We start from the raw sequence: 26,391 nt of genomic DNA on the forward strand, positions 1-26,391 counted from the left end.
AGAAAAAAAGACAGGGAGACCTTTGAATTACATTTAACAGCAAATATGTTATTGAATATTCAGTTAAAATTTATAAGCCCCAAATATTGCAAAATAATCTCTTTTATGTTTCTGAATCCAACTTTAACACGCTAGCTTCACCCAATCCAAATTGCTGGGTTCCGGCAGACCAACACAGAAATAAACATACATATGCAAGCTACATTCCTATACATTCCACAACTACAGGTAAAGTATCAACACAAAGAAGATTCTGCAGTTGATGATATCATAACCATAACCAGTCTTCATTAGAATTTCAAAAGAGCTATTTAACATTTTTCATATTGGATTGGTTATTTACTGTTCCCTTTTCAAAAAAAAAAAAAAAGGAAAAGGTTTATCATCTAATAAATCAAAACCATTGTCAATTCAAGTCCCAAAGCCTAAAGGTACTTCCAGAAGCTGTCTCTTATGAAATATTATGTATATTATACTATATTGGATAGCTGAATGGAAAGTACAACTATGAAAAATTGGAATTAATTAAAAATGCAAAAGTACATTCTGAATAAAAAACAGGATGTAGTATTTTCAGTTGAAGCTCTTGTGGTAATTCAATAGAGAAACAAGTCATTGTATATACCTCCTGACATTTTCTGATGACTGTTTCAATCTGACATGGAATATAATGCTGTATGCCGGTACGTTTCAGTATCATAGCTGGTAGAATTATCCTAATAATTTCATGTATGAAATTTATCTTCTAATTTAAATCTTGATATTTCAACTGATGGTTTTAGAGACACCAAAATGAATGCTGTTAAACCTATGAGCTGTTGAACAGCTTCAGAAGACTGAAGTATAATATCCCTAACTTTGTGTATAGGAAGGATTATGTTGGCATCAATGGGATTATTACTTGCTCAAACACCCACTTTAGTTGCTTTGCTTGATGCAAGACAATGTCTGTGTAAAACAAAAGTATACAGATAAATTGTCAAGCAAGATCATAGCAAATTCAGGTGTGCAAGTGCCTGTGGTTTAAGTGAACACATGACTAGCTATGTGGATAACTATTTGAACTAAAATATCTGTAAAGAATATCTGTCTCCATGTTATAAGACTTTAAAGAAATCAAATTGCTCCCACTAGTAAACAAATGTGACAGTAAAAATGCCACAGCAGGTTAATTTTTGATGTTAAATAAATCAAGCAAAAACTACAAAAAGTTTGGTTACAGACAATGGGACCAAGAGGTTGAGATGCAGCTAGTTGTTTTGTTCCCACCTTTTTGTGTGTGAGTATACTGGAATTTTTTGCAGAATTGCAGAGAATTTTGAAATTATGTTTTAAAGAGTTTCAGATAAAAACAATTGCAATTTCTCTGTAGAATGTATAGTCATCCAGTCGAAAAGGCCTAATTTTGGTCTTTTGTGTATAATTATTTTCTATTTTGTGTTTAAAATTTGGGCGATATGTACGGTTCTTTCATTGCTTACTCATTTATTGACCATTTAAAACTGAATTTCAGCACTAATCTGATAACCTACAGCAATTACATCTTTCAATGTAACAGCTGATGAAAGTGCTTACTACACATTATTACATCATTAATAAGTTGTGTCCTCTGCTAAAAAGCCAAAAGTAACTACTACTTTTGTGCCACTCCAAAATATATGCAGCGTATATGCTTATAGGCACAAACTAGAATATTTTACAAGTACATCTTCAGTTTTGTTCACCTCTGTAAAGGGTAAGAGAAGAAATTTTGTCACCTGAATAGATGACTTCTCTCACCTTAGCGACTCTGAGCAGCTGTGATTTCTGGTTCCATGTACGTGGTATAAGAAATTCAGAACACTGTAGTGACAGTAATTACTGCCCAGTGTGTTTACTTGCTTTGGTGATTTCCACTTGCCTGAGCAATATCACTTGAAAATTTTACCTGAGATTTTCAAACCATCTTTTTATAATAGAACACAGTATTTATAATAGGACTCACCATCTGGGACTCCAGTAGGATACTTGAGGAATTATTGCTCCAGGAGTAACATTTGTAAGTATTTTTAACATTAGTTTTTAAAAGTTAGGCAAACTGATAATATCAGAGTATGTTTATAGCACTAAAAAAGTAACATATCTACTTCATAAAAATAATGCAGATTAAATTCCTTTTTTACCTAGTCTTTCTCTCTTCCTCTTTCTCTTTTACTCTTTGATGTCTGCAGCTGTTTTCTGCCAAATAAGGCCAGCAGCTGCCTGAAGTGCTGCTCTTTTACCAGCTGCTAGGTCTACCATTCACCACACAGCCAGTTCTCTGCCTGTGCTGCAGAGAGTGAATTTCTGTCAGCTTGGTGGCATACACAGCACAACCTTCAAGGTGACAATCCAGTCTTGTCACAAACTCTCAACCTGGAAGTACTCAGCAGCTAGTCTGCTTTTGTTGATTTCCTTGTTAAACAAAGTGTCCAAAGTGTCAGAAGAATGATATCAAGCACAATACACTGCTATAGCCAAATTAAAATATTTCTCTTTATTTCAGCTCCTTAAAATCATCTTTAGCTGAGTAGGAAAAACACAAATTGCATGACCCCGGGGAACCTTGTTTCAACATTTATTATTGGTAAAATGTATGGCTTTCAAAAGATAAAATGTATTTCAAATACCACATCTTTCTCTATGCTGAGCTAAATACTGCCTTGATGTATGCTTTGTACACTCTCTGCTGACAAATGTGAAGTTCAAGTAAGAGCAGAATTTGACCAGCTAAATTTAACATAACAGAATGACAAATACCACAAGGGTCAAAGGATCTCAGAAATATCAAATGCTACAACATGTCAGATTTCTGTTTGCAGATTTAGTCCTGGATAGTCTGATCAAAGGGATATACAGTAACAAACTAGCAAAGGAATACTTTTATTTTGTGATAGTGATCTAAAATGTTTCGTCTTTAGGGTGGTGGCTGTTCAGCAATGTACTGGAGGGATTTATTTGAATGTACGTTTACCTTAATGTTTTTAGCCTTTTTTTTTTCCTTCCTTCATCTCAAATATTTGGGTGATATTTTTAGAATATATTCTTGAATGTGTTCACATTGATCGGATTACTTACAGTAATAATAGAGGTCTTTAAACTCTACATAACAACAAAAGTCAGTTTTCTGCTGAATTCTAGGGGAGATTTTGTTGATGTTAATGAAACATTTTTTCTTTTTAAGCAGTGTATGCAAAATTCATTCTTCACCTGGAAGTTCTGCCAGTGGCTGGGACAAAGCTTTATGATAGTGGCTCACTCTGATAGTCTTGTCTTTACTAGTCTAACTGTAGAACATAGAATCATAGAATCATAGAATGTTCCGAGTCGGAAGGGATGCATAAGGATCATCGAGTCCAACTCCTTGCACCGCGCAGGTCTACCCAGAAGTTTAGACCATGTGATTTCGTGCACAGTCCAAACGTTTCTTAAATTCACACAGGCTTGGTGCAGTGACTACTTCACTGGGGAGCCTGTTCCAGTGCGCAACCACCCTCTCGGTGAAGAACCTCTTCATCATGTCCAGCCTAAACTTCCCCAGCCCCAGCTTAACCCCGTTCCCATGGATCCTATCACTGGTGTTAATGGAGAATAGGTCACCCGCCCCTCCACACCGCCTCGCGTGGAAGTTGTAGACTGTGATGAGATCCCCCCTCAGCCTCCTCTTCTCTAGGCTGAACAGGCCCAGTGACCTCAGCCACTCTTCATACATCATCCCCTCCAGGCCTTTCACCATCTTCGTCGCTCTCCTCTGGACAATCTCCAACAGCTGAAAGTACTTTTTGTACTGAGGTGCCCAGAACTGCACACAGTACTCAAGGTGAGGCCGCACCAGCGCAGAGTAGAGTGGGACGATCACTTCACTTGCCCTACTAGCGATGCCGTGCTTGATGCACCCCAGGATCCGGTTGGCCCTCCTGGCTGCCAGGGCACACTGCTGGCTCATATTCAACTTGCTGTCAACCACGACCCCCAGATCCCTCTCTGGGGGGCTGCTCTCCAGCATCTCGTCACCCAGTCTGTACATATAGCCAGGGCTGCCCCATCCCAGGTGCAGGACCCGGCACTTGCTTTTGTTAAACTTCATGTGGTTGGTGATCACCCAGTTCTCTAACCTGTCCAGATCTCTCTGCAAGGCCTTTCCACCCTCGTCCGAGTCTACAACATTCACAGACGCAGTTGCCACAAAATTTCCTTTGCACCATATTTTTTCAGCAGTTCTACATAGCAAAATAACTTTATATTTCTGTACAAGACAACCACTCACAATGGAGCAGATGGGGAATCTTCCAGTGATATTGGCTCCCGTGAAAATTTTTTCAGTTTCACTAAGGGTGGATTTTCCAGCAAAATGGACAGCTAAAGACCCCTTTTTCAACAAAACATATAGCAGCTCAGTAGTTAGTGCCTATGCTGAAATCTGAGGTAGGTAACTAGATATGGATTTTTCAGAAAGGTTACGGTGTTTTCTGCACTGGTTAACAGAGTATGTTCCCAGATGATGCATCATGGGCATTTATCATGTTTTAAATTTGGTTTCTCCTTCCCTTGCAAATGATTTCTGGAAAAAAAAAAAAAAGAAAGAAAGAAAGAAAGAAAGAAAGAAAGAAAGAAAGAAAGAAAAAAAAATGGATATTTTCATCACATATTCTGCTAAAGGTCTAAAAAGGAATATTAAGGTAGATGTGCCCAAACTTGACAGTTTTGGGGTGGTCCAGGCACTCATTTGCAATATCAGCAATGGAAGTCCAAACTTTCAATCTATATTACTGAGCAAGAAAATTACCTTTGGCTTCTTCCATTACCAGCTGAGAGCAAATTGCTGGGATGTTGGCTCTTCTGAGTAGTTATGAAGGTCATTCCTCATCATCTCTTCCAAAAGTTTCATCCTAATGTAAATAAAAAGTCTTTTCTGTCAAGCTCTAATTATCAAGTTTTGTTCATAGCTCAAATCATTTTTTTCATCTACTGCAATTTGAAAATTATGTAGTACACAGCTAAAAATTTCTCCTCAATTATAGTCAGTACATCACTGTAACCCTGCACTACTGACAGGGCACTGTTGGGGAAAACATGCCTCAGTTGCACATCCAAGAGACTGAATTTCAAATTTATTTGCAAGTACCAATATTTTAGTGGCATTTGACCACTTAACTAAAGGGTGAATGTGGCTTTTAATTTTTTCTCTTGCAGCAAACCTTGCCAATGCCAGGATTTGAGGAAATATTTTACTGAAAGGGACTGTTTTATACAAAGATATATATGTATATATATGTACATATATTTGTCCTTGAATTAAACCAAAGCTTTCTGGAAGGTTGTAAATGTTGAAGACCAGCCACATTTCCTGTTTCCTGTGTAATGGCATTAGCTCGGTCTGTATGGCCTCTCTGCCAGGTTCCCACAGGTCTACATTTTGACTTGGTTTCTTTATGGCTGCCCCATGACTTCTGTGTCTTCATCTCATGTCTGTTCTGTTGCCCTTCATCTCCAGCTCTAGAGTCGTATTCTCTTGGGAGATTGTGAAAGAATATATTAGGGCTAATTTAGCTAAAAGTAGTTGAGTTTTTATTCATATATTTTGCTGCATATTAGTATGACTTTTTCCTTTATCTGTCATTTCAGAGGTGAGTGGATAGTGGTCTAGCAGTACACACTTGGTGTTTGTTTCTAGTCAGAAGGAAACCATTGCTGCACGTTAAGAGTTTCACTCACCATCAGGTTTTATGGCTATCTTGAGGCCCTATGAAAGCCTGCTTACGCAGCTCAAGCTAGTCAGAAATATATTGTCTGAACTCCTGTTTGTCAAAGAAGACAAAAAGAGATTATTGTCAAAATCAAAAGGCTTTTCAAATTAAGTTGCTTTCCCTAGAGTATTTTCCTGATAGGGGAGAAATGGAAGAAAAGTACTGTCTTTTTTAATATATGCATGATAAAATGTTTGGGGTTTTGCTTCCTAGATGACTTCTCTTCAGAATTTGTTTTTCTATGTTTATACAACTATGGTGGAACAAATTCCCTACCAGTACTGGCAGGAAAGCAGTAAGGAAATGCTGGGAGTTGTGTCCCTGCATGCACCTGGGAGTTGTGCAGCTCATTACCTTAACAAGGGAAAGCTGTGAAGTAGGAGAGCAGGTGTTTGGCTGGAGGAAGGTATCATTTTTTACCCTTATCAGGAAGAAGAGGTTGCTGTCTGCATGCAGCTTGAGACCCAAGAACAGTGTTGACATGGAGGGAAGTGCTTGAGGAGAGGTCAGTCGGTTGTGCGCCAGGAAGGCTGCGCGGGGCGGGGGGGGGGGGGGGGAGGGATGTGCACTTGGGATGTCTCCATGGACCCTGTGCTTTGGAGTGGGCCAGTGAGGCAACCTGCTTGTTGGCACCAGGAGTGTTCTCAAACTTGTAGTTAAAGTATAAGGATTGTATCTTTCAAAGATAGAATTTTGGGGTAAAACAAACACTGTCCAGGATTAGAGAAGAGTGAAATTTGGGTTACTTGTTCTTTTAATTAAATGAAAACTGCTGCCTACATAGTTCTCCAGACAGAATCTCTTAGACTATGCAGAGAGCCGTATGGATTTTATCCACTGACTCATGCTGAAAGTGCCTATATGCTAAGGAGAAGTCAGGATTTTCATCTATAGGGATATTTTATTTAGGATCATACTGCCCAGGGTGCAAAGAGGGCTTGGTTGAGCATTGCTAAGCACTGTATATTTGTGATCTGACCATTTAGGGGGTTCAAACTGAGACAGAAGAAGAAATGCTTTTTGTTTTTTTCCACAGCCTTTACGTATTAATATGTAAAAGACCCCTTCTCTTGTGAGGAAGGGCACATGGGTGTTTTTCCCTTCTGACTGCATGGGGCTGCATGTCCAGTGGGATAATGTGTAAGAGTTATCCTGGTTTTGCCATTGACTTACAGTATGGAACCTTATTTGTGCAAGTGTCATCCTTTTTCTGCCCCTACCCATTTCTTTACATGGAGCTAACTGCAAAGCACTGTTTACATTACTGTTTTACTGTGGTCTAACACAAGTTTGCTCTCACTTTTCTGGAGGATCTACTATCTTTACTTAAGGCTTGTGTTAAAATCATTATTTAGTTTTTTTCAGTGTTGAGCACTGAGTGAGGTGAGCTCCCCTTTATAATAATATATAATGTAAAATAATGTCTGTATTATATATTATGTTTTATATTAAATAATATTTTTACACTTAATATTTAGTTTAAAAAATACCTCTCTGTTAAAGTGCTGCACAGTCCTAGCTTGCGCTTTGCATACTGAGAATTAACCACTATTTCAACTCACAAAAAAAAAAAAAAAAAAAAAAAAAAAAAACTGTGCCTTGAAGAAGAGGAGAAGACACATTCTCTTCTGACAATACTGTATTTGGCTATTAATGTCTTTAAAGGAGGTAGGGACATGGAGGAAAAAGTTGTAAAATAGGGCTGTCCCTGTAGTAAAACCAGACATTCAGCTGTTATAAATTGGCAATGATCCACTGGCTTCAACTTAGCTATGCTGATCATGCCAGCTGAGGAACTGACCCTGAATATTATCAAAGTTTTCTTGGAGGTGGCAGGAAAAGAAATCCTTTACAATTTCCTCTTTAAGAACTCAGGATTTCCGTTTTTGTAACTGCAAACTTCTGAACAATTCAGAATGAAATGTGGAGCACAGAGACAGGCAACACTGCACTGACTGTATTTGATTAGGGTAATCCTTTTTTTTTTTTTTCTCCTTCTATGTGGTTACTACATCCAAGAATTTATTTATCATACTATCAATTGCTTGAAGCACTGTAGACTACAGGTTAAATATTTTCACGTCAATGTGAGCTTCTTCTCCAAGTTCTCATTGAAATCTAATGACTTTCATCTTCAAAAGAAATTTTAATGAGTTCAGAGTATCTACCCTTCTGGTTTAATTGTTGTACTTCATACACTTCACATTTTGGAGATCAAAAACACCTATCTTTCTTTTTTTTTTTCACCTTAAAATACTGTTGATGAGCTCTTTCTGGAGTGCTCTGTTTTGTCCATTTTTTATTACACTCATATTCATGTAAGATATAAATCCAGAAATAGGCAACATATGCACGCATAAAACCTGTAACATACATAGTACTTAACACTGAAGAAGTTAGCCTGTGACAGCAACTCTTATTTTGATATCTAAAATCAGAAACGTCTTAGATACTAGAGTCTGTAATAGTCAAAACAAGCAAAACCACTACATATGTGGTGGTAAATGCACTTGGTACAAGTGTCCATTGAATTCTCCTGGAATGCATGTGAAACAAAACACACAGGTATTTCTGTGCCTGTATGTATAGGCAGTTACGTATACGCTGTTGCCCTGTCCTTTTCTCATTTCCATGTGCCTACTGCATTTATGTCTCATGTGCCATTGATTCAGTCCCGCTGGCATCTCCATGCATTCTTTTGTTTTCATTGTCCCCCTTTGCTATGAGCATCCTTCTTTTGCTCGTTCTCATTATAAATATTAACTGCTATGGTCTGGTTGCAAGTGGGAAAGGTATCACTATATTTCTAAGCAGCTGTATCTGTAGTCTTGAATTCAAAGTTCCATCAGTGTTTAGACTGTAAATGAAACATAGGCATGACCTTCAAACACCTGCCAGCAATTGGAGGGGTCAGAGTTTTTTGAAATATCTAGCCTTAGTAGTTAGTTTTCCAGTACTTTTAACAGATAGCACCTGAAATGTTCTGTTCAACTAGCCCTTACTTTAGAGAGAGTCATTTCCCTTTTGGTTTCTTACAAAGTTGTATAGTATAAAGCACTTTAGTGTCTTGCGTCAAAGTGTGATACTTTGCTATGCTGGAGAGTATGAGCGTTCTATGGTGTTGGCCTTGCTCTGTATACTGGGTGGACATAGATTGAGCTATTATTTGACTAGTTCTACAGGTTTGGGATTTTTTTCCTATTATGCATAGCAGGTTGTTCAGTAGATGATAATCTAAAGAGCAGAATGACACTGCTCCAATAGCAATGGTTAGCAGGCTGTGAAAATGTTGACCTCCATTCATTATTAAAAGTGGGCCAGGTCCTTTATGTTCTCAAGTGCCGTATGTGAAAAGCCAAGACTAGAACTACCTCCTCATAATAGCTGATCTGTGGGGTTTTGTGGTTTTTTTTGTTTGTTTGTTTGTGTTTTTTTGTTTGTTTGTTTGTTTTTCATTATTTTTGTTGTTGTTGCGACCATTAAGAACTATTAAGACTTTACATAGTTTACTAGATCAAAATTTATGCTGGTACCTAGAGAGGGACCAAATCCCAGTAGGTTGTTAGCATATGTTAGCAAAAAGCTGAATGTTAATGTTCCTATGTAGTTTTTGTTACTGTGTGAAGCCTTCTTGGGAGAATGCAGTTGAAGAGCACAGCCTAGTATCTGATTCCTCATAGAATGCTGCACAAAAATGTACTGCTTACCTTTTAGAAATGTATTTAGAAATGTATAAAGGGCATTGTGGAAAATTCAGATGGATGTATATTGCATTCAGTAATGGTTCAGAACCTAGAAGATCTAAAAATATCTTTTGATATTTAGAATAAGGATTCAATCTATTTTCAGGATACAGGAAGTACAGCAGCAAGACAGATCTAGATCTCTAGATCTGACATGTTTGTATAGAGCTGCTTATTTAATTATTTTTACAAAATATTACAAGCCAGTGCATGTGCTCATCTCCTTAAATTATGGTCCAGTTTTAAAACTCTGTTATTAGTTACTGAAGACTTTTTAGAATTGCTCTTTTTTTTTAGCTACTAATTTACTATAAGCCATCTAAAGATAGATGGGTAGGATATAAATGAAATGCTATAATTATACAAGGGAGTGGGTCACTGACCTTTGGATTGCAATATCGTGTCTCTTTTGTCCTTTCCTTATACCACCCAGTCTATAGGGTGAAATTGCATCTTTTTCTTTGGTTGTCTCAAGAGTGAGGTAGTATTGGAAACTAGTGAGGCGTGGTACAATGTAGGTGTTTGTAGCTTGCAATAATTTACCCATTTTCGTTTTGTTTGATTTTATTAACACCTGGGTCTCCAGGGAACACAGGGAGAAGGGGAGGAAAGGAGAGAATACTTCAGCAATAATCTAATGATCAGCACTTACACTTCCCCCCAAGCCCTGCTGTTATATCAAGTGTCAAGATACCTCACAGCCAAGCAATTTATAATACTGTGTGTGTAAGGGGAGAGGTGCAGATGGTAGAAAGCTGTATGTCATGACATATACACAAACATGGAGGACAGCAAGGGAGTCATTAAAAATATGGATTTTTTTTAATGCAGTGGCTGTTCATCAGCTGGTGAAATATACCATCTGAGGAATTGGTCGCTTAATGGAAATTAAACAAAATTCCTGATAGAAGACTAGCATAAAAGTTTGGGGCAATGCTTTGACACAATGGGAAAACACATGAGAAAATATGGAGTATATCAAGCTTGGAATACTCCACTTCTGCTGTCAAAAGCAGAGTAGCAAGATGACAGTGTATTTTTGTTACACTCGCTTTGAGTTTTCTGATGTTTGAGCTAGCATTTCTGAATACAAACTTGCAGCCTAGAGGTGGCAGCTCATTTAGAGTTACCACAAGTATTTATATAACATGGCAATACATCAGAGTAATCAATTTTATAAGATCTGTGATTTAACCTGTCTGTGAATCATTGGGTTTGCTTAGTTGATTATTTTAATCAGGCTTTTTAATTATAATTGAATATAACTAAGGCTTCTAACAAAATATTATTTAAAATTGAAATGATCAAGTGATTTCAAAACTATATTCTGAAAATATTGCCTGGTCAAAACCAAACCAAAACAACAACAACAACAAAAGGACCACTAAAACAAAACCAGCTGCATTTGCCTGTGGGATTAAATTCAAGCTTGCAAAATTTCTTGTTTGAGTGAGGGAGTGCATGAGTAGATGGAAAGACAGAAAGTTTAAAAAACAAAACCAGAAAACAACAACAAAGAGAAACACATAAAAGTAAAATCTGAAGACATCCTCAGATAGTTGTTTAGATTTGCCGTGGTTGCCCGTACTTTCAAGGTCATTTTTTTATTATTTAGAAGTGGCTAGTTGTGCAGTGGGCGGTGGAATTTGCAGGCTGTTGGCAGTGCTGTATTGCTTACTTCTCATGCATTAGTGCTGTAAGGGCAAACTTCTGGGAAAAATGAAAGGTGGTCTGCAGCTGCACCAACGGGCAAGCTCTGATGTTATCTTCCTCTTCTGTCTTGATCTCAATCTATCATCTGTCACGTGTTGTTGCTATATAAATATGTGACCATGAAATGAAGTCAGTGGAGAGAGCAGGATCCACTGTTTGCTAAGAAGCCAGAGCCACGTGGTGTGCAGGTGGACAAGATAGTTCTACGTAAGAGGGAGGGGAGCATATTAATAGATTCAAGGGTTTACATTCACTTGCATATGTGCACATACCATTATTTTCTGCATGTTGATAACTGTGTCTATTTTGTTTCTAAATTCCATTACCTTTCTGGACAGTGAAGCTGTCTTCTCTTTCTGAAAACGCCTAACACCATGGGTTGTGAGTGTCTGTGGATGCTAGCTTAAAAAATATTTCATTCACGGTGTTCCAGACAGCTGTGTGCTAAGTCTATTTGAATGGAGGGTACTTTAAATCCTCATGGAACTGTGCCTCAGTCTATCTAGTTGACTTATCTAAAACTGCAGTCTGCTTTTGGTGAGGAACTGTGCGTAATAAATTGTTATACTCCTGGGTTTTGTCTTCTCTCCCTATTTCTTTCCCTATTGTATATTTCTTTGGAAATTGAGATCCCTAATAAACCTTTTTGATGGTATACTGAGATTTTTTTCCATCTCTGAGAGCATACCATGATTGAGGATGAAATTATGATTTTTCAGCATTAATGATTAATTTCCTGTACGCTCGGAACCAAATTTTTTGCTTAAATATTTTCCTCCTCCTTATAGTTTTCCATACCACTTCAATCTAATCTGAACCACACAGACTATATTAAATACTTATCTTACAGTCACTTCACTAACCTGTAGAATCACAGCAAGCATTTGCACAAATGACCATTTAAGCTTTTTAGCCAGATACAGGTTTGCAATTTTGCAGGCTTATATGCAAATTATTTAGCTGTGACTTTTCCTGTCCTTGTGTAGGAAAGCAATAGGTGTAACTTTTTCCCAAGAGTGATCCTCTTTTAATGGTAAATATATTGTCCCCTTACACATATGTTTTTGCCTGTGCTGCTTTACTTCTTATTATGGTAAATATATATATCAAGAAACCACTAAAACTGGTAAAACTTCCACTTGTTACTTTAGCTTTCTTTTACTTTCCAGCGTCCAACATCTCTATTCATCTGTATAAACTCTGTTTCTTTCCAAGAGCTTTACTGAATGCTGCGTTGATTTGAAGGGGCATGATAAGGCTTGGATCGACATGAGTGACATGCTAAACTAAACACAAATGTTGACTGCCTTCCACACCTGTACTTTTTGTGCATCAGCAACATGCTGTCAGTATTTTAACATGTAATTCCCACAGTATCTTCCTTTTGCTTATGATAAACTAAATTCCCCAGGGTTATGTGTGTTCAGATAAGTCCAGGACCCTGTTACTTCTCTCAGACAGAGTTATATGATGCAATCTGTTCAGACCGGCTTCAGCCAATCTGAATTATAAGTTCCATTATAAGGAAGGGCAGAGAAGCATTCATTGGATTTGTCTCTGGTGACACTGAGGGTCCTTCACTGTAAATGTTTATAATTTGTTCTTTAAAAGTACACAGTATTTGGTGCTGAAGTAAGTCAATGTTCAATGTATATACAAAACCACTAGAAGGGTTTACTCTACCAGCAATGATGATTGTTTCTATATCATCCCCAGATCTGAACATCACACAGCTCCTTGACAGTACAGTTTAAAAAACAATGGAAATAATTTAGTCAAATAGAAGGCAACTATCTCTGTCTTGTATTTGGTTGGGATACTGGGTTTAACAGCTGGATAAATATACCAAAGGCAATTGGGCCAGTAGTGGTTAAAGAAATTCAAAACCATGATCCTTTATCTTATCTGGATGTGTTTGCTTCTGCAGGAAAATTTCCTCACACTGCATAGCGAAAATCCTCCTATCCAAAACATGAACAAGAGGCTCAATGTACTACATCATCCATGCCAGTTTCTAGAAAAGGCTTCTTTTCTGAGTATTGCTTAACCTTACCTGAACAAGTAGTATTTAATGTGCTTTGGTATATGTCCTAACTGAAATGCTAATTTCAGCAGGGCAGTTAATTTCTTGCAAGATTTTAGGCCTAGTGGTCACTGATGTGTTACAAGGGATATCATTACAGGATTTTATATGAACTCTACAATTACAGTTCATGAAAGAATTAAGGGGAAAAAAAGATTTAACCTATCAGTCTGCATTAACTTATTTCTCAGAAACTGATAGGCAATATATTCCAAGGAGTTTAATTGGATGCTGTTTCTAAACTGACTGTACAGAAACTGGATTACTTCCAAGATTGCTATTATTATGCTAAAGTGAACAATGAAAACCCAGTTTTACTGACAATTATGATTATAATGTATGTGATGCATAGATAGTTCTCTTGTATAAATTTCTGGTCTGATGCACCACATGAGAGGCACAGTGATGAGGGTAACCTAAGTTGCCACTCATCCTACCGTACTACTGTAGAGATGCGTTCTTTGATAGCTGATTGCAATAAGTATTTATGCAATATATTGCAGATGAGTATCCCTTTTTAACTGATGTTGAGTGCTGGTTAATTTAACCTCTCTGTTTTCAAAATGTTCAGTGCTACAAGCTCTGCGCTTTAATAATACTGTGGTGTTTACTCACTGGGAATGAGTAGAAAGTTCCACTGTCTGGTAAACAAGCACCTATCTCCAGCAGGAATGAGGTTCAGTTGTCTGGTCAGCTGATCATCATCATCATGTAGCTCATCACTTTCCTATTTGAGGCATTTCATACACCCCAGGCTCTACTCAGCTTGCACAGAGGGTTACCTTTTAATTCCCTTTAGGAGGGATTTAAAAGTCCTCTGTGTGAGGACTTTTCTGTGTGAGGACATCTTCTCACAGAAAGGTGATAACCTTTCTGACCACAGACCAACTTGTAGTGTAGATTTTCAGTCTGGTTGACCATTCTCATGGGTAACCATCATCGGATTGCTCTGCATCTTTACTGTGTATTAATAATCCATCCTACTCAATTTCAGCTTTGAATAAGTTGTGATCTAGTCTCTCTCTACTCAACTGTCAATGGAGATATTAAAAAAAAAAAAAAAATCCTCTATAGAGGACATTTCAGAGATCTTATTTGCAGAGGGATTTAATGATTCCCAGAAAAATAATAATATTAAAAAAAAAAATAGGCTAGGGAATTTGCACAAGAAAGCCCCTCATCACAGTACCATTATATTCTGATTAACAGTGGAGATCCTAAAAAGCAGATATGCAGATTTTTAGATTGGTTGATTTCTGAAATAGTTACCTGATTTGAAGAAAAATTTCAAAGAAGGTGGCCAAGTTCCTTTTTCAAAGTGAAGGGTTGTGGAGGAAAAGTGTCTATACATTCCTCAAAAATGGAAAGATGCAAGGGAATTGTTGCTCTGTATTTACTAGCTTCAGTGGTTATAAAATACTTAAAGTTTACATGCAGAAAAAGTTTTCTTGGATCTGTTGTTAAGCACCTATATTAGGTAAACCTAAATGTAAAAAACATGTAGGCTGGGTATAGTCTCTTTGGATATAAACACCCATGCAGTTAAAGGGATGTATTATTCAATTCTAACTTTCAGAGTTACTGAAAGAACTGCCGGGAGTGTAAAAGTCAACTAGATCTGTCCTTAATGAACTGAAGCATCCTAAGAGGAACGGAGGAGCTGAAGCCTCTCTTATACTAGTAAATACTAGTAAATTAGAACAATCACAGCAGACTATTGTTGGACTTCAGTTAATGTATACAGCTGACTAAAAGCATAAATACAAATTAATATTTTCTGATGTCAGTAAGTTTTCACTAAATTTCTGTTTCCCTGTATTTGAATTTGCTGTCAGGATTTTCTTTATGTGCAACAGTACAATGAGTAATCTTCAAGCTACTACCTCAAATGATGAAAGTAACTGAAGTTGATACTAAATATTTGTAGCTACTTTGAATGTATTTTAGAGGTTACAGACCATGGAAATAGCTTAAATATCTTGTTTGTCAGTAAAGCTCAGCCAAAGAAGAAAACCCTCCTGCTAAGACAAGAATACATAGCTAGCATTTGAGTTATTTTTTTCCCCACTGTGTTAACTTCCTCTATCAGCATGAAGACCTGAAACAGCTTTGAAGCCAAAAATCTAAAAGCTGATCCCAAACTAGCCTTAGTTTGGGGTTTATCAAAAATGTAAATTATTCCTCTAATACACAGAGTAAATATTTTCATGTGACAAATGTTTGTTTACCCAACTAGGTGTTATTCTGCTAGATTAAAATGTCATCTATGTACAAAATAATCTCTTCGTTTTCCTCATCCTTAAATAGTCCATCCTATAAAATTAGAAGTTTATTATACAGAACATTAAAGAAGAAAGATACTTCCCTTTTTTTCTTTAGTAAATTACCAAATTACCAAAAACCTGTATATATATTACCAAAAACCATGTATATACATGATATCACTTTCACAAGGTAACAAATGAGGAAGTAACATGTGAGCATGTAATATTAAACTATAAATACCAAGAATAAAAAGGTGTATTTTTTTGTTAATTATCATGTTTATTAATTACAAGACTTTTCAGTATTTCAGAAGCAATTTGTTTATATATCTCAATCATAGTGGCAGAGAATTGACAGACATAGTATCAAAGTGTTGTTAAAAAAAAATTTACTGTTTTTTTTTTAAATCCATGTATTTCCCAGTTCTATTGGAATATATAAATCTACACACATCCAAATTGATTTAATAATTTATTCTGAGGAGGGAGATTTAGCAAACAGTTGTGTTTTCAATCCATGCAGACTTCAGAGAAGATACTCCATTACAATGCTTAGTGTTTTCATGACTAGAAAATATCTTGAAGAGGCAAGACAAGCAAATTTTTTTGTCTATGCTACTCTTTCACTTATAACTTCTTCATAACAATCACTAGATCTTTACTTATTCTGAATTTTATTTTTATTAATCAGAAGAGATTGTAAAGATACAGAATGTCCTCACACTCTTTAGCATCTTCACTGGTTTAGGAGACCAAAAAGGGAGTTTTTGAATCCCATGAGCGTATCAGTGAGATGGTAAAGGTCCCTGTATAAAAAGTGAGTAGACACATGCTCTCAAGGCAGAGGGTCAATTTCTGGCAGGTGAAATATAAATTCCGACACTGATGTAATGACAAACCTTCCTTCTCATGGAAATGTCTCTTTCTAGGTGTAATGACAGTATTTCAATTTTATCATGTTATAAATAAATGGTGATATTTACCCTGAGAAACATATATAACAAAACAGAGGCAACTTAGCTGGACTTATTCACCTAGGGAGGACATACACAGCTAGACTGATGACACAGAGAGCCTCCCTCAAATGTACAGAAAGCCTTGAGACTAAAGCTCCCAAATTCAGTTTCCCCACAACGTGTACCAGATTTCCTCCTTGAGGAGGTGGCTTACGGTGGGGAAATGCAATAAATAAGAGCAAGCTCTGGTTACCAAAACAAATTTGCAGTCTGTCATCCAGTATAACAGATACTACTGGAGCCAGATTTTGAAATGAAACTAGCAAAGATCACGGCAAGAGATCTTTTCAGCTGAGACGCTGCAACCTGATCTTTGAAGAGCTCAATAGCCAGCTCCACAAGATCCACCCTAGTGGGCACTGACCTACAGGATGGCACAAAGCTTTTCATCAGCCTATTTGCATACAAGTGATCACTGTCTCTGTCAGCTGTACTCCTACATGTGTGTCCCGGCCCTGTTTTAGCATGCTGAGTTCCTTATGGCATTAGTCTTTCTCAAAGCAGAACAGTTTCTGTTCCTCCCTTCATGCTGATGTTGCTATGCTTAGCCTCTGATCTGCTTAAATAGCCCAGTGTAGCCATGACTAACTAACCATTTGTATTCTCAGCATCAGCTTCAGGGGAAAGAAAGACACATGGTGGCTATCAAGGGATTTGAACACTGAACAAAACGCAAATACTCAACCTGTTTTTTCTAAAAAAAAAAAAAAAAAAAAAAAAAAATCTTTCTTGTTTTCAAGAAGTCTGAAGCACTGAGCTGTAGCCTATTCCGAAAAGCCCTTCTCTGACACGCCGAGTGTGGGTTTTTTTTTCACTGTAAGCAGCCACCTCCTTTGTAGCAGCTAGAGTAATCAATAAACTGGGTCCAGATTACTGAGAGTGCTGATTTAGGTTGGTGAGAGGAAGAGAGTGGGGAAATTTTATTTCCATAGCATTCATAGCTTATGTGTGTGTTTAGAAACAGGGAGGAGCTTTGCATCTGTAGTGTTACTTTGAGTTCCATTTAGCCATCTGAATATTCAACTCTATCTAATCAGATCCATCATTTTTGGCATATTTTGCAGGTCAGTCATATATAAAAGAGCACATTAGCGCTAGCTCAGCTTACTTACCTACATTGTATTATCGAAGTCATATGTACATAAAAATAAGTGGGTTTTGGCCTCATTTAAGCTGTTCTATTCACTGTGTAAAGGGTCACTCTATAAAGAATGCATGTTAAAACCAATGGAATGTTAAGGAGAGGGGGTTTTGTTTTTGTTGTTTGGTTTTTTTTGTTTGTTTGTTTTTTTTATGAGAAAAGTACTAGTTCTCCAAGCTAGAAATATTACTGATATAAGTGGGGAAAAAAATGCATTTTGAGACTTCAAATGCAATTTGTGAGACATCTGCTAATGTGCATGCAACAGGCTGCTTTTTGTTGCTTTAATGCACTGATAGGCTGTATTTTTAAGGCATAGAATTCACCTAAGAAGAAATGGTTGATATAGTATTAGATAAATTTTGGATGGATAATAAAGCTAGCACAGTACTTAACTTCACACATAGCCAGCAAAGTAGTCTGCAGAGTAGAAGCCTGAAATGTACTTGGAAGTTCTTTGTGTCAGTTGCGTGTGCTTTATGAGTACAATACATTAATTGATAGATATGAAGGAGCAATCAAAATGTAAATAGAATTTGGCTTACATTAATGCTTGTTTACTGTACAGATATATTCTTTTAGGAACCTGGACTCAATTTCAAAGTATATCTTTAATTCATGAATTGTTCAAATGAATTCCATTTGTGGCTTAAAAATATTGTGATTTAAAAAATTATGCTTTTTCTGCACTGAATCAACTTCATAATTTCACATTATTATTGTATTGAAAGCTGAACCAGAAAGGAGTCCTCTTATCCATTCTGAAAACATTGCTACCATTTTGAATGTTGTAAAATAACGTTCAGTTGACCGATTACTTTCTCAGTGACAGCTGCACCTTCAGTAGTTTCTAATAAACCCAACTTAGGTTAAAGGCCATATTTCATTATTGTCATTGGTATATGCTGCACATATTTAAAGGACCATATGCTGAGACACATGTTGTAATGTTTCTACTTATGCATTTATGGGATGTATATGGTAGCTATACAGAGGGATAAAACTTATAAGCTGTTCTGTCTTCCACTAACAGTAAATAAAGGAAGGGGCACATCTAAAGTTAGGGATGATTTTACCCTTATTCTCCTCTTCAGCTCTCCTAGAATTCTCATTCTTTTGGATGTACAAAATGAAGTCATTTGTAGCATCTTGGATAAATTTTCTCCTCCCTAGGTGACCTGATAATGGCAGTGCCCATTGTATGTGATGGTGAAGTATAAAAGTGTGCTCATTCTTACAGCAATGATAGTTTAACGTGAGCAGTAGCCACACAGTGAGTTAGTGACCAGTTCTCAACCCTGATGGATGGTTCTCCTGGGGATAACTTTTATGTGGTGACCTACAAACCTCCAGTTCAGGAGGCAATTAGGACTGTTGGGATTATGCCCTTCTATTCTAGGATAGCATTCAGTTAATAACCTATCTACTAACATGTGAGAGATGCATACCCTTTCCCCTCGTTTGCAGCCTGTATTACATGTGTTATTCAAAACCAAATATTTACACTCAAATCAATACATGAGCCTTAAATACATTGCTGGAATATTTACTACAGGCTTGTGTCTTTTGTTTCCTGGAACCTAAGTGGCCGCTATCAAAGTAATTTAAAAATGCTAACCTTATCACAAAAGTCATGTGGGAAAACTTTAACAAAATGCTTAATTATTTTGTAGCTAGGCATACTGTTACTAATGGCTGCGTTTAGTGATGGAGGCTATAAACTGTAAATCATACCAGTGTTTCCCATGGCAGAGCAAGCCGCAATAGTGGTCTGACAGTGCCCTTTGACCTCTCTAAGGAAAGCATAGTGGGAAGTATGTGAGGACATTATGCTTGATTAGTCTCTCCCTAGTTTGCCTGGGTAGGAAGATAATTGAAAACACAATGGGCGTTGGAAATTGAAGGTTCTGAAATGCACTTTGCAAACACATGCAATTTTAAATCTATAATGTGTCATCCATATCAGCAATGGACATTGTCTTCGTTACATAAATACAATTCTTCTGCTAATACAGTGCAAATAGGGGTTAGGCAGCATCTGCAGCTATTGTAATCCACACTTCAAAGAGCAGTATCCATTTTATATTCTTGAAGTCTGAGGATTAAGTAGAAGCTTTAAACAGAAGAACTGTTTGTCTGGTTGATTTCACATTCTCCGATTTGTAGCATTCAAAAGAAAGAAGTTGAATTTTGTCCACTATGTGATCTTATAGAAAAATTAGCAGTGTAGCTTATACTTGGGAAATTGGGGACTGAGAGAAGAAGGAATTTGGTTTAGCTATTGTAATACACTGCCTCTATAAGCTGGTACAAGACTATTATTCTGGATGTTTTCTGGTCTGTTGAGTCCTAATGTAGCTAATCTCCAACAGATAGTGCTGCCCAGGGTTCCTGTAAAACAATCATCTGCAAACATATTTATTAACCTTTGTTATTTAGTTTTCCGTGAAGTGCAGGCCACCCTGCTGAAGCTTCTACAGCATTTATTTACAATGCTGACTCCTATTAGATATCATTAGGTACATAATAATTATAATAATTATGTGCATTGCTTAGGCTACCCTGCTAAATAACAACCACTTTTATTCAGAAGTCATAATTGCTGCATCTAGACTTAAAATGAAATCTAATTAGATGTCAGTTCACCCCCTTTCACACATAATCTATATCCACTGTATAGCTATGAAATCTATCCAGCAAAGATTAGCTCGTTTAGCCTGAAATAGTATTATCTATATGGCTGGTCAGGTGAAAGTTATAAAGTAGTGAATGTTTTGTATAAACAATTGGAATTGTTGCAGCAGAACTTCAGGGGTATGACTTCTGTGAATGCTTTTTCACAGAGCTATTTTAGTGGAAAATGTGTTGTCTTTTGCAGCTGTAGCTGCATTAACAGACATAATTGTTCTGTAACTGGGTAGCGAGATATAACCTTAAAATTGCCTGTTACAAGCTTCCAGAGTTTTGTATATTTGAATCTGCTCTTAATGCAAAGCTGTAGTCCTCCTTGCATGAAAATAAGGAAGTGTGCAATCTTTTGAGCAAGGAAAGATGGAAACAAAGGTGAAGGAAGCAAAGAAATGAACTTATTTTTAAAACTATGCAGTGATTCATTTACTAAAACTAGTTTATTTTAAAGGACAGAGCCAAGAGTTATCTGATTCATTGCTAATATTAACCATTTTCGCTGCACATTATCACATTTGCATGTCCACCTCTTTGCAGGGCGATAGCTGGCGCTGGTCTTATTCAATATGTGACCATGGAGCATTTTACCATTGAAGTCATCTCAAGAAATGATTGCAGGAAAAGCTTTAAAATCTTGTGTGCACCCAGAAAGGCAAACAAAGTGAGCAAAGTGATGAAGGGAATAAACATAACAAATGGGTTCAATTCTGAACTGGTTAGAAGTGTCACAGATTAGGGTGGTCTGCAGATTAGGGAGCAAGCTCTTTTAAAAAGGGCTGTAAATGCTTGAGTACCTGTAGCATGTTGGTCAGTGCTGACTTTTAGGCAAGGAGTATAAATGTTACTGGAAACAGTTATTAGTGCAGTGAGAACTATGCGTGAGTGTTGAAAACTGCAGGCTCTACTGTCTAGCAGAATTATGCTAAGCAAGGCATTAAAGGAGATGGTCTAGTGTGGGAAGAGGGTAGACGTATTTATACTAATCTTGAGGATATTTCCACTCTGAAAACTATTTAGGGTGTTTTGCTAGGACAGGAAGGTGGCCTGTGGCAACCTCAGTTTCTCCTGGTGTTCCTCAATCCCTGCTTCTTATTCTAGTCCCACTCTAAAGCCACCTGATACTCCCCAGACAATAAGTTGCTTTCTCACAGCCACTTCCAATTCTAAAGCCTCCTTCCACAAAGCCCTTGGGCTCTTTTCAGCTTATTTTAGCTTTCTGCCATGGATTTTCACCCACTACATTTAACTAATTCTGAGGTTTTGAACTTGGAAATCTCCCTTTGGGGGAATACCTGAATTTGGCAGCTTCCAGCAGGTGCTGTACTGACATCTTGTAAGTGCCGAGGTTTTGACTGTCTTTGATTGCTTTACTGAGCTGTGTTCCACGTGTCATCTTCAGGTAGCTCCTCCTCAGTAGAGAGAAGTTGTAGTTTTCCACTAAAGAACCCTATATTGTGGGGCTAGTCACCCACAACTTGCATACAAAACTGAACTGAGCTTGGCAAGGGATGCAAAAAATAACAAGGGATTCCATATAGGTACATTGGCCAGAACAGAAAGGCCAAGGAGAGTGTACCCCCTGATAAACAAGAAGGGAGAACTGATAACAACAGACATGGAGAAGACTGAGTACTGGCTTTACTGAGCACTGGCGGGTACTATTTAATATCTTTGTCAATAACATAGTGGGGTCAAGTACATCCTCGGCAAGTTTGCAGATGACGCTAAGCTGAATGCTGCAATCAGTACACCAGAAGGAGGGGATGCCATCCAAAAGGATCAGGACATGCTAGAAAACTGGGCCCATGTGAACCTAATGAGGTTCAACAATTCCAAGTGCAAGGTGCTGCACCTGGGTTGGGGCAATCCTTGAACACAGATTGGGAGAACTCATTGAGGACAGCCCTGCAAAGATGGACTTGGGGGTTCTGCTGGACAAATGCTTGACGTGAGCCAGCAGTGTACACCAGCAGCCCAGAAGGCCATCTGCGTCCTGGGCTGCATCAACGGAGGAGAGGACAGCAGGTGGAGGGAGGGGATTATGATGTATGTGTATGCATATATATAATGTTCTCTGAGAGACTGCCTTCTAAAATTTTCAGCCAGAATTTTAGAACCTTTCCCCTTGGGGTATCACTGAAACAATGACATTGACCCTTCATGTAAGATTTCTATTTCTGTGCTTTATTCTGGTTCACCAATTCTCTCATCCTTTAGTGATTCTGAGCATGCAAACCTATTTAATGCATGTGTATATCCACAGGCATTTCATTTATCTCAGTTGTACTGATTGAGACATATTTATCCAGGAAAAGATGGGTGACAGGTATTGACAGGCACAAGATATTAGGAAGGCTGCAAAAGTAAATGTGCTTCGGGAGTTTTGGAATGGTTAACCAATGAACTTTGAATTCTTTAAAAGTTCAGCTTATAGTTACTCTGCAGTGCAGTGCTGTGCACTGATACCTGTTTTCTCATACCAAAATACAAATTTATTTCTTATGGCAGCAATACCTTTTCTTTTCCCTCCTAGTGAGTGAAACAGAAGCTACATGCATCTGAAGTGATCTGAAAGTGTTATATGGACTGAGAGAAGTTAACTTTATAGGTCAAAATGGACCAGATTCTTACAACGATCTTAACTGTCAGATCTACCCATCCATATCTAAATAAGGTGGACATTTGATTTTTAAGAACACCTGAAAATCTCTGACATTTTTGATCTTTAAAATATGTTGCTTTGAATCCTTAGTTATGTTATTGTGCACAACTATGCTCTGAATATGGTTAAGCCACTGGAATGGGTTACCCAGACATGTTGTGGAATCCCCATCCATGCAGGTTTTCAAGCCAGCTAAAGAAAGACACAGCTGTTCTAGTGTTGACAGCCAAACCTGCTTGCATGGGATGTTTGACAGACTGACCCCCAGTGTTTCCAACTAACACTTCTATAACTGATTATCTGGTAAATTACATTAATCATTTTGGGTGGAGTATAACTCCTATAAATTCATTTGAAAGCTTCCAATCTGCATACAAGTGTTTTGACATTCAACAGATCTTGAGTTTTATGAGATAAATTAGTTAGAATACCAACAGAAATCATAATTTTGATCTTTAAGTTTCAGAATGGGAGGTTCTGAATAAGTATTTTGGAAAATCTGTACTAATTACTTAACCTTAGTTGGCCTTCAACTCCAGAGCTTGGTTTCGCTGGCTGTGCTTTGGGGTTACTGGTTTGTTGGTTTGCTTGGTTTTGAAACTACCAGCCAAGAAAGGATCAGGACTGTAATGATTTCAAATGTATAAAAGGATACCCTTAACACAAGAGAAATGATTTAGATAGAAATGTACTTGAAAAAAAGCAATATCAAGTAATATAGTCATTCTTAAATTACATTCAAATTAATGCGTTTTTCAGCAGGGAAACTGTAAGAGTCAGTTACACGTTATTATGTAATATTGAGTACATAGATAAGAAATAATTCTGAATTTCTAAGAAACAATTAAGGATTGTAATTGCTTGCTAATAATAAATTTGACCACAGTTTTTACTGAACTCTAGTGGGAAGACTTGCATGACTGGGAAATTAGAACAGCAGATAATAAGTTATTTAGGAAAGTATGAATGGATGAAAAGGAGGATTGCAGCCTATTTCTGCTCTATGGGGTTTCCTTGGTTTACTGTCATTCATGATTTGGATATGTATGGTCTGACATAGAAAAGGATCAGTGTTACTTCAGAAGAATCTTGTGATAGAGATTGATAGTTGTCTTCTATAAACAGGAGAACCAGGCAGGTAGCAAGCACCTGACTAGAATGTGTAACGGAAATAAATAGTTTAGAAACTTGCACAGTGCCTATTATTAGCACAATTATAATTACTAATTACCCTAATAATTACTTATTATTGTTCTAATATTAAAGCTGTAAATCAGGTATGGGTTTTCTGTTTTTAATAGAAACAAACCATAGTTTTCAACTGCTTGTCTTCATTTGTTAAATACTCAGAAATCATGGGCAAGGAAGCAATAGGATTAAAGGTTTGGTTTGTTATCTTTTTTGGAGATAAGGTGAAAATAATTACTAAAAGTTATATAGAGATATAAGACTAAAGAAAGCATAGATCTCTGAGTACAAACTGGGAACTGTTAGAACAATTCAAAATTTTATTTTTTTAAAGTGACGAGAACATAAGAACCTCATTTAGTGGAAATAATAAAATTGAATATAATTATAAATAAAGATAGAAATGTTCGATAATCTTCTGTCTTTGTGTAAAGCTACCTCATGCATGTGTATCATATGGTACTTAAGATAACATGTTGTTACTCTAGTTTACCTGACATAGATCTAGAGAATTATATATCTGCACTGAGAAGGGAATCTTCAATCTAGAAACAAATAACAATCAAATTCAGTAACTGGAAACTGGAATTAGACATGGTCAGGTGATACAAAATGTAGGTTTTCAAATGGGAGCTGATGAGTACTGATTACAGGGGTTGTCTAGCACTGAAAACGTCAAGAATAGAACATGAATATTTAAAAATGTCCTGGTTCAACACCAGCCAAGGGTGTTCTCGTACAGCATCTGGCATACATTGTGCAGGTGACTGAAATGTTTTACCGAGGCTGTAAGTTTAAAGCTATGTATTTTTCTCAAGAAGAGTTGAGAAAAGGCTGGGAGCACATGCTTTTTCTGTGGAGAGTCATCCCACTTGCAGGATGGATTCTCTTAGTGCTTCAGTGCCATTTTCATTAGAGTAATTTTGCCATTAGCTTGCTAGAAGGCAAGAATATTCTCTGTGAAGGCCTACTGATTTCACTGTAAGCCTTTGCAGACTCAGGGAGGCATCTAGGAACAGTGCCTGCCGCTGTAAATGCCAGCGTTCCTCAACATCAGTCCTACAATATATAAAGCCTTTTCACGATCAAATTCATAAAGTCACACAAACCTGAATTGGTTTTATTTTTTGTTTATTTTGTTTGTTTTTGTTTTGTTCTTTGCTGGATGTGAATACCTTGCTTCTCCTTTTCCCCCTAATTTTCAAGGTCCCTTGATGTTTTGATCTCTTACCAGCTGAATCACAGGATTTCTCTGTATGATTTAAGGCTGGTTGCACAGAGCAGAGTGAACCTGATCTAGCTGGCATGGATACCACGAGTATGAGAGGCTGCTGATTCAGCAGGAGACAGTTACAAAAGCGCTTCTGAGAGAAACCACATTAGGCAATGTTGTCTAAAACAAGAAGAAGGAAGGATGGAAACAATATTTTAAAAATAAATTCCCTGACACTAGTCTTGCTTAAAACTGGAATAAGTCAGGCTGCTGAAATGAGCACTGGTGGTAGTGTAAATAAGGTGAGAATCAGGTCCAGTGTCTGACTGGTAAGGTGTTAGTGAGGCTAAAACAAAAGAAGTACAACGCCTTTGAGAGTGACAATTTTCACTTTTTTTCATGGCCAGCAGAAGTTACGTGGTATTTTTAACTACGTTCTCTTGCAATTCTTAATTTTAAAAAATGTCTGGGTAAATCCCTGCTATGCTCTGCTGTGTGCAGAAAGAGTGCTGCTTCCTTACCTTTAGCCACATTCTGGTAGCTTTATTTGTTGAATATTGTTTAGCTGAAGAAGGCAGCAACAGAACACAGCACTTTCTGGAGAAGAGTCCCCTGTGTGCTTCCTCTGACAAATCTTGAAAAGGGAAGAAATGGCAAGACTAAATATGTTTTTGCACTTCCTGGTATATTGTTTCTACATTATGAAACTCTGACCATGATTGGTGTATATATACCAAAATAATTCAGTTTTAATAAAGGAAAGTTGGGGCAAACTGTCTTGGGACTGCAAAATGCCATTAAGAGAATGTCGATAAATACACGATAAACCTGGGAGCTCAGAGGGGCAGCGCTCTCTCTTTCATCTTGTTCCAATGTCATCAGCTATATAAAAGAGTTGAGACTTAAGTTTTAAAA

General features: G+C 37.3%; 1 long non-coding RNA gene across 6 annotated transcripts in view; it reads left to right on the forward strand.

Moving 5' to 3' along the window:
- LOC118172642 overlaps positions 1-26,391 on the forward strand; it is a 94,582-nt gene that overhangs the window by 32,219 nt on the left and 35,972 nt on the right. For all 6 annotated transcript variants that reach the window (XR_004753796.1, XR_004753797.1, XR_004753799.1 and 3 more), the window contains one exon: positions 1,978-2,038. This is a non-coding gene — a long non-coding RNA (uncharacterized LOC118172642). The remainder of the gene's footprint in view (positions 1-1,977; positions 2,039-26,391) is intronic.

This window comes from Oxyura jamaicensis, chromosome 11 (assembly GCF_011077185.1).
Source record: "Oxyura jamaicensis isolate SHBP4307 breed ruddy duck chromosome 11, BPBGC_Ojam_1.0, whole genome shotgun sequence".
Taxonomy (NCBI): domain Eukaryota; kingdom Metazoa; phylum Chordata; class Aves; order Anseriformes; family Anatidae; genus Oxyura; species Oxyura jamaicensis.